This window comes from Onychomys torridus, chromosome 15, assembly GCF_903995425.1.
Source record: "Onychomys torridus chromosome 15, mOncTor1.1, whole genome shotgun sequence".
Lineage (NCBI taxonomy): Eukaryota > Metazoa > Chordata > Mammalia > Rodentia > Cricetidae > Onychomys > Onychomys torridus.
The window spans coordinates 60029751-60043783 of record NC_050457.1 but is presented as its reverse complement, the minus strand read 5'-3'; the positions used below and the strand labels follow the sequence as shown (position 1 = coordinate 60043783).

The following is a 14033-nucleotide window of genomic DNA, read 5'->3' as shown; positions in this document are numbered from 1 at the left end:
CCTAACTTGTGAATATCAATAAAGGAGATTGGTAGGGAAAATGCAACACAATCTTAAAATTGTAAATTTCAACCATAATAATAACTGTAGTGGATCTAAAAATTAAAGTTATATGTTTGGAGAGTTATCTCAGTTTGGAAATTGCCTGCCTTTACAGTAGGAATACAAGAGTTTCATATCTGGAACCCATATTTTAAAAAAATGTCCTGGTGGATAGTACAGCATGCAGTCCAAGTGGTGAGGGGTCCAAGTTAGGCAGATAGATTGCTGGGTCTCAGTGGCCTCACAGCTTAGCCTACATGGGGGCAAACAGGTTGAAGAGAGATACTCACTTACAGCAAAACTAATCAAAAGTTGGCTGGTACTGGAGAAACAACACTGTGGTTGTCATTGGCTTCCACAAGCATAATGCATGCACCACACACCCACACACAAACACATGTGCAGCACATGTGTGCACATCTACACAAATTAACATGAGTTTGAAGAATTACTTTTTGCCACAAAGTCAGAAACAAGCAAAAATTAAAAGATTTAGTACCTACTGGTCATGACTGAGTTGTTATAAGAAAAATTCAGTCAGTATTTCCATCAAGGGCTAATGGGGGAAAGTTTACTTTCCTATTATGAATTAATATAGCCTCTCCTTTTAATTTTTATTTTATTTTCTACCTTTCCTACTCCTTGTCCTCTTCCTTCATATACCTCTTCTCTTCATCTTTGATTTTCATTGGAAATATTCTTTTACAGAATAGTAGTACTATGTCTTAAGTTCTTTGATGCTCAGCCAGTTACATAATGGGCTAAGTGCTTATTGACTTGTTCTTATGAAGGGCTAGATAATCAAGTATTTCAGCTTTCTTGGGTCAGATAATATCTCCTGTTGACTTTGCTTGTATAGAGTGAACACTATCATAGATGATGAATAAAATGCCTGCTATAACACAATTTTGAAATGTCTTATTAATAAAAAAAAGACCCAGATATTGGGGTCAATGCTGAAAGATCAGAGGAACAGAACAAGCCACAGCCAACTTCACGTCACCAATTCTTCAGCTGATCTTTTTTCCTCAGACTGAAAGCCTCTGAGACCTCACCTGAATGGATCTCAGCTGAACTGCTTAAATGCCTGTAGTTCTCTATGTAGTTTTGGTGCCTCTCCCAGATTTTACTCTGTAGACTAGGCTGGCCTTGAACTCACAGAGACCCACCTGGCTCTGCCTCCCACAGAGAACCCTGTCTCAATAAACCAAAAAAAAAAAAAAAAAAAAAAAAGCCTCTAATTCCTGGTCCTCACTCCTTAGTTACCTTTCTGCTTCTTGCCATCTCTTCCTGGGATTAAAGGCATGTGTTCTTTTCAAGCAAAAACATGAGATCTCAAGTGCTGGGATTAAAATTGTGTGCCACTATGTCTGGCTCTGTTTCCAGTGTAGCCTTGATCTCACAGAGATCCAAATGTATCTCTGCCTCCCAGGTGATAGGATTAAAGGCATGTCTGGCCTCTATGTCTAATCTAGTGACTGGCTCTGTTGTCTGATCCCTATGAAAGTTTATTACAACACACAATATATTGGGGTAGACAATATAACACCACATCTCACCTTTTTTGTCTAAAATAATAAAAGGAGGTTGTCAATAATATAATAAAAAAACTATAGACTATAAGAACATTAAGGATATACAATATAAACAGTCAAGAATTACATTTCTTAACACTGTCTAGTCCATTAACATTTGACAGATTCAGACACACACACACAAAAGAACCAACTCCATTATGTAGCCTATTTTGGTGAGTCTTAAATGTACCTAATTCACTTTCCACCCTTTTTATCTTATCAGCCTGCATCTTGTTCCAGTGAAATATGGTCAAAAGTTATATGCAACTCACTGGGTACGATGGTGATAGTGACACTTTGGAGTAATTTATTTTGTAATATTTTTCTACCTTAGCATTTAAATGCTAAAACTATGTCTATTAGAGTTTTGATTTGAATCTATGGGTCTAAAAAACTGTTTAGAAAATAATTAGATCTTATAAAAGGCCATGCCACTAAGTAGCTACTTATTTGGCTTAATTTTTAGTTCCTATGACTTCAGTGAGATGCTGATTGTTTGTGAAATGATCTCATATCACACGATAATTTTTGTGAGAATTTAGTTGAAGAGATTCCCGGGATTAACAGGAATAAATCTTTTATATGGTGATATGATATTTAATGTCTTTGAATTGCATATCTTTACCCCCAAATAATTTCCAGAAAAGGATTTCAAGTGCTTACAGTTAATCACCACATTCAGTTAATATTTTGCCATATTGCTGTTTGCTCCATGGGGTATCTTCACCTTGATTGATTAGAGTAATCCATCAGTTTCTGTTTGCTTGACAATAGTGTCTTTAATATTAAAGATAGTGCATGCCTATCATTATTCTTGGACACATTTTACAATGATAAACAAACATAAATGGCTTTAGAAACTAGAACTGACTTCTATGTGGACTAGCTAGTCAAAGCAATTGAACCTCAGTCATCTTCCATGGCCATCACTGCCTTATCTAGGTGAAACTGCTCTCTCATAAACACTTACTATAAGGCAATAGATGACTGGGCCCAGGTAGCCTCCTGTCTGCTTTTGTTTACAAAATGTAAATAGAATATAGCAAACAAGAGAAAACAGCCCCACAGCTGGAAGGCAACTTTAAAGAAAAATGATGTTCATGGCTATTCTGCCAGTAGCTAGCAAAGCACTTTTTATAAAAACATATTTAATGTTTACAACCACACGGAGGCTAGGGAAGGAGTAAGACTTTGAAAATACGTTTAATGTTTTGTACCACTCTGTGGCCAAGAAGCAACTCCTGCTAAAATATATTTAATGCTTAGCGTCATTTGGCAGTTTAGGAAAAAAGGAACTTCTTGTTAATTTTTAACATTTATTGCTGCTCAGTGACTATGAGTACGACTATCATTGTGGCATGCTTTATGTTTAGGGACACATTGTGCTGCTACTAAAACAATCCGTACATTTCTCTCAAGGCTGCACAAAAACTGTCGGCAGCATTACCTTAGCAATTGCACCACTAATAAAAATGCAGAAATCAAACACAGAAATAAAATGTTCCTTTAACACATAGTCATAAGATCCTATAGCCCTAGAAATAGCCCTGCCATGCAGTATGCTGAGGACACTTCACAGCTCACACAGGAGGGACCATCAGGCTCAGCTCAATTTCATCAAATGTGTTAAGGCCACTCGACAGATTGTGAAGCATAAGTGTAACCTGATAATTGGTGTTTCTTACAAATCAACAGCTTGTCTCCACACATTAAGGTAAAGGAGTCCTCTACACCAAAGGAAATGTAAATTGCAGTAAAAGGTCTATCTTGTTTTTAAATAAACTTGGTTTAATTTACGGAAAGGGTGAAAGAAAGCATTGAGCGTTTCCTTTGTTGGAAGAACTGGCTGTCTGGGAAAAGGGAAAAAGATAAACAGCCAGGACCCTCTGTAATCAACACCTTCTCCAGAAGTCTCCAGAGGATGAGCAACAAAGTATTACCAGGATCCTTCTTCACTTAAAGTACATTACACAGGGGTAGACTAAGTGTACATATATTTCTCTTGCCTATTTTTAATAACCTTGAGAATGAAGTGTTATTATTCCTTAGTTTCAAGTGGGAGAACCAGAGCACAAGTAACCTGAATAATCTTTCTAGAAAAACAGCTCTGGAGAATGTTAGAGGGACTCTTTAAAGGAGGAAATGCATCCAAGTATGGAACAATTAACATGCCTGCATGCCACTACAACAGGTTATACTATATAAATATGGTATAACATAAACAGAGGAAGCAAAAACCTAAAATATGAACTATGTAATTATGTTTATCCCCCAACTATCAAGCCTAATCAGCTGACCTGAGTGATTCATTTGTAATCACCCAGTGTTCTGTGCTGTGGTTTATTACACCTTTTCAGCAGACATATCAACAAAAGTTATTTCCTATCTTTCTCACCATTTTGTCTTGGGTGTACTTGAGTTAAGAAAATGGACTTACTGGTGTCACAGAACCCCAGAACTAATTCTTGGACACCTGTCCCCATAGTGTGGTGATATTTTACTTGTGTTGAAATGTGATAATATTTTATTTGTGCTCCAATAAATAAAGCTAGCCTGGAGATCAGAGGAAAATCCAAGCCATTATAAGTAAACACAAAAGTCATGCAATGTTAGCATCACTTGGCAGGCAGGGTTCTGTCCAGATTTCTGTGAGTTCAAAGCCACACTGGAAACAGAGCCAGGTGTGGGGGCACATGCCTTAAATTCCAACACTAGTTAACCATGGAGGTCTGGAGGTCTGTACAGGCAGACAGGAAGTGACAGCAGGGCAGGAAGAGGAAGTGAAGTAGCTGAACATAGAGAGCAATTCAGATGGCAGAATAACAAGACATATGACATGGGTAGACAGGAAGTATTTTGCATTTGGAAGCTGCAGAGTTGGTGAGTTTAGGTTTGCCGTGGCTTTCTGTATTTCCCTGATCTCTCAGGTTTTCACCCCTATATCTGGCTCCATGTTTTTTTTTTTTTTTTATTTAATAAAACCATTTAGAAATTCATCTACACCACAGAGAATTGATTCATGCTTTATAAAGATGGAAATTTGAGTTTCTTAGAACAGGCTAAATACATGCTGCATGGCAGATAATGAGAAGGAGGAGCAGAGAGTAGATCATAGTGCATAGACCGATTCTGGGGATCTTCCCTAGGCATAGCTCCACTGTGCTTCTGATTTGGATTAACCCATTTCCTGATTGAAGGCTGCTCTGATTCTAACAGTTAGAGTGGTGCCCCTTGAGTTGAAATCTTAGACTGATGCAATAGTAATTGAAAGCTAGCAGTTATAATAAGTACATTATTACTAAGTGAAGCTTTTGATCGCAGCACACCCTCAGCATACACGTTGGCAACTTATTGAGATGTCATGAATAAGAACATCCCTGTTTAGGCACTCAGACATTTATATTCATGTGTGTTAATAAATATCTGTTGTATATTATTAGAAACTTTGGACAACTATTAGGAAATATTAGACTGGTATTGCACAACTTTTCACAAGTACTGAAGCAACTTCAGCTATAATGAGACAGATCAAAGCATACTCCGCTTGACAGGACAGCAATGTGAGGGTGGCAATAGCTGCATCTCTTGAGCAGGAAAGATGGCTCATCCCACAGAACTGCCATAAAGCACAATGATCAGAGTTCAAATTCCAGAACTTGTGTAAAACCAAGCACTATGGCACTTCTCTAGTGTTCCAATAAGGAGATGGGAGACAGACACAGGTCCTATCTCAAACAAGATAGACGGCCTTGACTGAAACTGGAGGGTTTCTTCTGACCTTTAGAGGAATCCTGTGGTACACTTGGAATACTATCAACACATGAAACACACACACACACACACACACACACACACACACACACACACACTCAAACATATACATACCCACATACGTATGAGAGAAAGCGATAAAGAAAACAAGAAAAAATTGTTCCTTGTAAATAGTCCTGACAATTGAAAATACCCTTAGTTCACACTTGTTGAAAATACATAAATCCAAAATATTCTATAACACACCTAGGAAAAATTTTCACAGATTTTAGCTTAATGGGATCTGGAACATACTATTCTTAATTGAAAGTAAGTGGTAGCACATGAAATACAGGTTAATATGCATTTAATCTTACACGTAATATGTAATTTAAAGCAATAATGTCAAATTTTATGAGACAACAGATAAAACTCTAACCAAATGGAGTCTAAAAATTAGAATGTAAATTCTTGGCTTTAAAAATTCTGTTTGGTTACAGAAGAAGAATGTCTTAATAGGGAAAAAAGACAAAAATACACCAAAACAAACAAACATACAAACAAGCCAAAGTAGTACTGTTGCCTTAAGCTACTGACAAGAGTTTGCAAATTTAGTATGGATCAAAAGTCAAATGTTTTGGAATATTTAACTATGCCAAGATGTGTTGTATTTGTTTATCTATACAAAAATGTGTTGCTGATTCACTTGCCTGCCTAAAGCAACTGATTGGTCTAATGAAAAGCTCAACAGCCTATAGCAAGGGAGGAAGTATATGTGGGACTTCTAAGCACGATAGTAAGTTGGAGGAGAAATTTAGGCTCAGGGCAGGAAAGAAAGAGAGATGCCAGCAAGATGACAGGGGCCAGTCAGCTAAACAATGAGGAAACAGAAAGTAGGACACACAGAATGAAAGAAGACAAAAAGCCTAGAGGCAAATGTACATAAATAGAAACAGATTGAATTAAGTTTATAGAGCTAGGGGGACAAGCCTAAACTACAGCCAATCATTCATAATTAACAAGTCTATGCATCTTTAATTGGGAGATGGTTGGTGGCCCAAAGAAAATTCCAACTTCAAGTGGAGCCAAACATGGGGCTGAAATTTCCAGATAGGACCCGAGAAAGCTGAAATAATAAAAACTGATACAGCTCTTTTAAGAGGCGCTGCTGTGCAGCACAGCACTTGAGCAGCAGGCATGCTATGGAGAAACAGCAAACAGAGTAAAAACACCTGCCACAGTGCAGGCACCAATTTTCTAAAGCTGAGTTGATTAAATGGAGCTTTCAGCTAAATGCAGCTCCCAGTTAAATGCAGTTCTTGGCTAGTCCTGTAGGCTTGAGGCTTGGCTTTTATGGACCCAAGGAAGGCATGGATCCACTTAGCAGAAGATCTAGCTGCCACTTAACAGTTTAACATTCAGCTCAATTATAGAATGCTATAAGTGTATTATAAAACAGGTCTAGACCAAAATAAAGTTTAAACAGGTCCACAGTGTGTACATGCCTAAGAAAGAAAATAAAATGACTGTATAGATAGTCATAGGAAAAATGGTTTAAAAAAATTAAGAAAGTCTTTAAAGAAAGAGTAAAGTCATATAAAAAGGAGAAGTCACATAAGGATGGGAAATACTCAAGGATTCTGGATCTTGTATGGTGCTTTGTTGACTGAATTTTTTGAATGCTGATAAGGGAAAAGCAGCTGCTGAGAGATAAGGGATTGTAAAAGGAAATGCTCAATTAAACTAGCCTAGGTCCTTTAGGAATGTCTTAACATTTAAAATGGAATTCAGAAAATCAATTGTGTTTAGGAAGAGGTTATAATTTTTATTTCCACAGGAAATGAAAGGCTATAGATTCCTGCAAAATTAATAGAGACCAGATTTGTTTGGAGGACACCCCCTGAAAATCTTTGCTAAAGACATAAAGAAATAATTCTAGAAAAACTTCAAGACAGGTGACATATATGCTGATCACATATATGAGACTGAATGAGACATAAATCTTGTTGGTTACATAGTCCTCATGACTTATTATTATAACTATCCTTCCATATGTCATGGATATAAGGTTGGTTATACAGTCCAAACAAAGTTGGCAGATATCTTTTACCTGTTCAAACATAAAACAAAAGATCTTCTTTGGCTAGCTTATGTTTAACATGCATTCTATACTTGTGTTAATGCAGCTATTTATGCTACCTTTGAAAGCTTGTGTGTTTTTAGTGCAGGAGGACCAACACCAATGAAAAGGGTGGCCCAGGCAATCTAGCCTTTCAGAGTGTCTCTGTTGCAGTTTACTTAGAGCTCTGCAATCAGAACAATTTAAAGGCTTCTACCTAAGTTGGTCCAGCCTTACAGACTAGTCTATCCTTGACTTCAGATAAGCCTACTCTTTCCCATTACATAGAGACTGGGCAACAAATGTTATAGCTAGTTTTCTTAGGACTTGTCCATTATCTCAATTTTCTCAGGGATATCTCAATTTCCCTGTGAATGCCATCCTCCCTAGACAAAGGGAAGCAGTCTAGAAAACAAAATGTCCACATTTCCAAGAGGCAATGTGGGTGTTTTTGATCATTTGGTGTGTTTTGGATGTTTGTCATTATTTAGTGGGGATATAGGAATATAGGATAAATAGACAACTATTTATCTCATTGGTATGGAATTTTGTATATTGATACAAACTTAAGGATATTTTTGTTTATATATATATATATATTTCTACTCTTGTTTAAGGTATTGTACCTATTCAGCTCATTTAAAAGCTAATATAAAGTTCTAGTCCTTTAAAGATATTATTATAATCTGTTTAGAATAACTAAGAAATGCAGGTTAGTAGTTAGTCATCTATAAGAATTAGTCATATTAGGTGTATTTTCAACGTTAAACAGATATATTTTAGGTAAGTGATTGTCAAATGATTCAAAGACCAACAGAATATGGCACTTAATATGTGTAATAGCCTATGGCTTTTCATGACAGTGAGACATGTCTGCTGCTGGCACCACAAATCTACTTTATCAAAGGATTATGGGAAGAACCTCCATATGGATTTTGCTTTTATTGTGGAAAAGCTAGCCATTTGGGCAATAAACTGCCCTTTATTCAACTGATGACAATACACTATACAAACTGGACAAGCAGGACAGAGAGGAAAAAGACTGCCGAACTTTGCCAAAACAAAGTGGGCAAGCCCTTCAAAATTCCTGCTTCACAGAAAAGTTTTTCAGATGGTCTAGGCTTGTATGCTGAAGATGGATACCCCAAGGTTGGAAAGGACTGTTAAGGAAGCCAGATGTCTTCAACATTTTTATAGTTTTGGAAGAGTCTTAATCTGTACTTCCTTTTACTGGAGTAATAATACAACCTTTTCAGATTTCTGATAGAGTTGAAGGTGAGATAGTTATAGTTCTAGTTTTTCTTGCTACCAAATTCAGAAAAAAAAAAGACTTACAAAAGAGATACAAAGTTTATAAGGTTGAGAAACCTAAAAGCTTAGTGTTTATTTAAAAAAAATTATTGAAGCCTAAAAAAATAATTTTGTATTGGTAATACAAGTTAGAATAGAAAGTAAATCAATTAGACAACTTTGGCCTCACCAAGATAGGATAGAAAATGGAGTATTTTCTCTGAATTTGCCAAATGTAAATGGGCTGGATATTGTAAATCTAATTCTTACTTGATAATTTTTTTTTATTGTGTATGACAATGATAGTCTGTCTATCCCATAACCGTTATACTGTTTCTGGAACTTTCTCTGTATAATACTTCTGTAACTATCAAGCTATCCTTATAGATCAATGTATTGTTTAAGAATCATCAGAGAATCTCCTTCTTCAGTAGATGATAATTACCACAGAGACCCACAACTGGACAATGTGCAGAAAGTAAACTATCTTGGAGTGCTCAGTCCTAAATTGGATATCTTTTTCACATTCTTCCCCTCGAAGTTTAGGGATCTATGTGGAATAATGAGCATAGAGTCTATAAGAGCTAGAGGTTTAGAGGTTTATGTGATTTTAGATAAATAGCATTTCCAGACACAATGAGACTGATGCACATATGAATTTACAGAGACAATAGACAGCTTTTCTAAGACCTGCACAAGCTCAAAGTATCATAGTAGGGAAGAGGGTAAGTGGGAACAAATTTCCATCCATGGCCTACAAGCTATTTGCAAAAGATTTCAGTTGGGGAAGGGGAAATCAGTGTTCTTTAATAGAGCGGCATTGCTTACATCAACTACACTGAAGGACAGGCTCTATGCTTCAACACTAATTGGGTTCTGTTTTTGAATACTTTTTTATGTAAAAGATCTTGAAGTGGTATAGATATGAATGAAGGGAGGATATGGAAGGAATTTGGGTTTAGGAAATAATATAAAATATATTGTTTGAAATTATTCATGAATAAGTTATAAAAAGATCAAAACATAACCAAAATTTTACTTAGTTATTCTTATAAAACATCACATAAAAGCAAATTATAATCAAAGGGGGGAAAGGAGACGTGTACTTGATATTTATCTTTATTATGCAGTAGCTTAATTGTTTTGCTTATTTATTTAAATTTATGTTAATCTTATTTGTTTAGCATGAACAAAAAAGCCTACTACTTAGATAGGTTTTAAGTAAGAAGACTCGTCATCAAATTATGCATTATACCTAAATATAATGAAAATTAGACAATGTCATAAACCTTAAGGAAAGTCATATGGGCAGAGGAGACTAAAAAAATCACCCTGTAGCTGTGATTAACTTTGTTCTAAACCCATCCCTGACTCCTTATGCATAGAAGTTACAACAAGGAAGTTTTTGTGACAGCTAAATATGCAGAGGGACATTCATCTCCAGAGTGATCATCTGATACCTAACAACTGCTTAAGTGATGGTAAAACATAGTCTGTAAATCTTGTTTCATAAATGAAAACTCCTAAGATCAGTCATAGAAACCCAGTCATTGATAATCCAATAAGCTATCCAATATGACAAAGGGGGTGGGGAGGATACAGTCTTGGATACACATTAAAAATTGCAAACTGTCTGCAGTCCAAATGAAAGTAACTGAAATCACATGTTCCCCAGATGCATAATCATTAGATATTATGGAAGACACATTATTGTAATTCACTGTGCTGTTCATGGTCTTAAAGAATTAAGAGCACATCCGTAAAGTCCAAATTTGTCTCCAAGGAGCTGGGGACTTTCTGGATCAAGAGGCAATTTCCTTAGGTCAAAGAAGAAGCACTTTGTCTTTGAACATGTTTCCCTGGCAGAGTGGATATAACATAAGTTATTATCAGAGCAACCTTCCTCCCAAACAATTCATAGAGTCCCCAGGATAATTTTGAATTTCATTGTGTTAAGTGCATTGTATGAGGGCTAAAATATTAATTTCCTTGAAATCTCATCTTACCTTTCTTATCATTTTCTTCACTTACATACTTAGAATCCTTGTAATATTCACTTCATATAATTTTCATTGTACAATTGTTTGAGCATTCTCCCCTCTCTATAATCCATTATGATTAAATTCACATTTACATAATAAACTGTTTCAATACTATGTTTATTCATCTTATGTTTATTTTCCAAATACACTAGCTCCTTACATATCTGTGATATTTTATAATTATCCTTTTATTATTAATATAATCATTACATAAAATAATGGCTTTCCTTTATATATATATATATATATATATATATATATATATATACCTTAATATTTATTGTACATATATATATATATATATATATGCCATACACCTTGATATTTATTGTATGTATATATCTGTTGAGTGAGCTTCCGTTGTTAATTAATTTTTTTCTGCTCACAGTCACTGGTTAAAAAAAGGTTTATTTATAGAGAATACCTAAATGTCTGTATCTATCTGATGTGTTACAGAAGTAGATATATTGACAATTGAGTATGCAACATGCTGTTGGGTCTTGGCCAAGAAGATTTAACATTGAAATAAAATAAAATAAAAGGAATTATGTGGCAAAAATAATTAGAGAAAAATTATGCCCTTAGATTATTAAAATAATGAGCTTTTCCTAACTGGTTATATAGATCTTGGAGCTTAGTTGTTGCAGTCCAGGGAAACAAGAAAGTGTTTCGCTTGGAATAGCATAGAGCTATTGGTTAAGTTTATGTTTGCTGTGAAAAACATATAACTATTGCCACAAATACAACCACCTTCTAGTAATCTCTGTTTGATATGTATAAGAGAGATTTTGAAGTGGCCCATCTGCAAATCATTGTGCATATCTTAACATTTAATTCATAATATGTTTGATATCTCTTTTTGTTAATTTAAAAATAGAAAATTATGACTGTATATTCAAAAAATATGTACCAACACAGAATGTTACATGCTTTTGAGATTTAATAAACACTTTTCTGCTATATCTATCTACATTCTCTAGCCATTTATATTTATATGTTAAATGATAGATAGATAGATAAATAGATAGATAGAAGATAGATAGATGATAGATAGATAGATAGATAGATAGATAGATAGATGATAGATAGATGATAGATAAGATAATGGAGATGTACAACAGTAAGAAATTTTGGTGGTGGTACCTAAAGATACAATTTGATGAATTTATTCTCATGTTGATTATTATAGTATATAATACTATAATAAATTATGTGTTACCCCGATATAGCAAAATCCAGAACCACTTTGTTTTTCCCTTCACTACATTTCTCCAAATTTCCCATAATAATTTTTGTATGCTAGCTATAAAACATTTAGGTAAGGGGTTTATTTGTAAGGACAAATTATTTATTCCACTAAGCATAGTGAAAGATTTAACTATTTATCTCATGATATAGAATTCTTCTAATATTATAGGGGTGTGTTTGTGTTTGTGTGTGTGTGTGTGTGTGTGTGTGTGTGTGTGTGTGTGTGTGTGTATGTCCTATGGACATTGTTTTGGTTTAAAAATAGAGTCAATTATTTTTCTAAATTCATGCTTATATTTCTAATTCACACAATGTCTTCTAAAGATCATTGCCATTTCAAAACTTTTTTCCTTGAAGTATATCATACTATTATTTTTTCTCCATCTAGAATATAAAATTGTTTTCTGGGATTACTTTCTTTTTATGTATGTATGTATGTATGTATGTATGTATGTATGTATGTATTTATTTATTTATTATTATTATGTGTTTTAATTTTATACATCAGCCATGGGTTCCCCTGTCCTCCCCACTCCCGCTCCCATCCCCACTTCCCCCCAGCCCCTCCCCTCCATTCCCATCTCCTCTAGGACCAAGACACCCCTGGGGATTCATTTAAACCTGGTGGATTCATTACAGGCAGGATCCCAGCTGGATCAAGAACAGAAAGGGAGAATGAGGAATAACAGACCATGATAAATGAAGACCACATGAGAACAGAAATAGGCAGAGTGCTCGAGAGTTCCCCAGAAATCCACAATGATACATCCTCTGTAGATTACTTTCTAATAAGACATTTTTCTTTCTGACTGTTTTTCTAAATCTCTTGCAGTCATAACACTGCATTAGAAAAGGCATTTCTTTATCAGAAAACACCCAAGACATGCAGCCCTCACTGTGCACACTAAAACTAGAAATTTACATGTTCTATCTTCAGCCGGTTTTTCAGGTAACTGAGAGAATGCATTCTGGAATGTATGATAAGTCATATGCACAGTCATATACACAGGTTAAAACGCTTATAGTAAATCCATGTGACTTTTTCTTAACTAATAATGTGCTTCTAACCTTGAATAGTGAGCACAATCATCATTGCATAGTTAAGACATTGTAGGGAAAGCAAAGGTCCTCCTATAAGACACATCAGTCTTAGGAAATACAACAATGTCTCATACTTACAGTTCAAGTTCTAATCTGCTTGAGAGCACTAACCATACCTTTAAAATATGATAGACACTAGGAGTTAATTTAAACTGTTATCATGTCCTAGCTGTAGTGATGCAATATTCAAATCATAATTTAAAATGTCTTTATGGAGCTAAGGAGATGTCTCAATTTGTAAAGTGCTTGATACTGCCAAGCAAGAATGAAGCACCGAGTTCAGATCCCCTGAACCCGAATAAGAAACCAGGTGTGACAGTGCATTCCATAATCCAGGTGCTATGGAGAGACAATGAGGAGATTGACAGTATGCCACCTACTAGCTAACTAGTGATATCTTGTCTCAAAAGTATGGTAAAGAATGACTGAAGAACACATTTCATGTTTACCTCTGTCCTCCACATACTCACCAATGTATGAACATAAACATACACATAGGAACATTTACATACACACTAAATATTTTTTTTAATTTATAATATATTATTTACCAAATCTTGTTGTATGTAAAATAGGACTTTGCAAATTTAAGCTGATAGCAAAATGTTACGACAAATTAAATTTCTGTTTGTTATTAATTATTTTGAGTCAGGATCTCTAGCAGAGCTTTATAGACTTAAACTCAAAATGTATCCAATGCTGGCCTTGAACTTATGATCCTCCTGGTCCCCATACACAAGTGCTGGGATTACAGGTATGCATTGGTTATAACCAGCTCATACTTAAGTTCTTAATAATAAAGATGTAATTGTACTTTAATAATTTTCTATCAATGACTTCATGATAGCATATTTATGATTCGGA

At 35.1% G+C, this 14033-nt stretch overlaps 1 protein-coding gene across 2 annotated transcripts in view; it reads right to left on the bottom strand.

The window, feature by feature from the left end:
- The window catches only part of Cdh12 (cadherin 12), a 684197-nt gene that overhangs the window by 191678 nt on the left and 478486 nt on the right, over positions 1-14033 (bottom strand). The gene's annotated exons all lie outside the window — the stretch shown is intronic.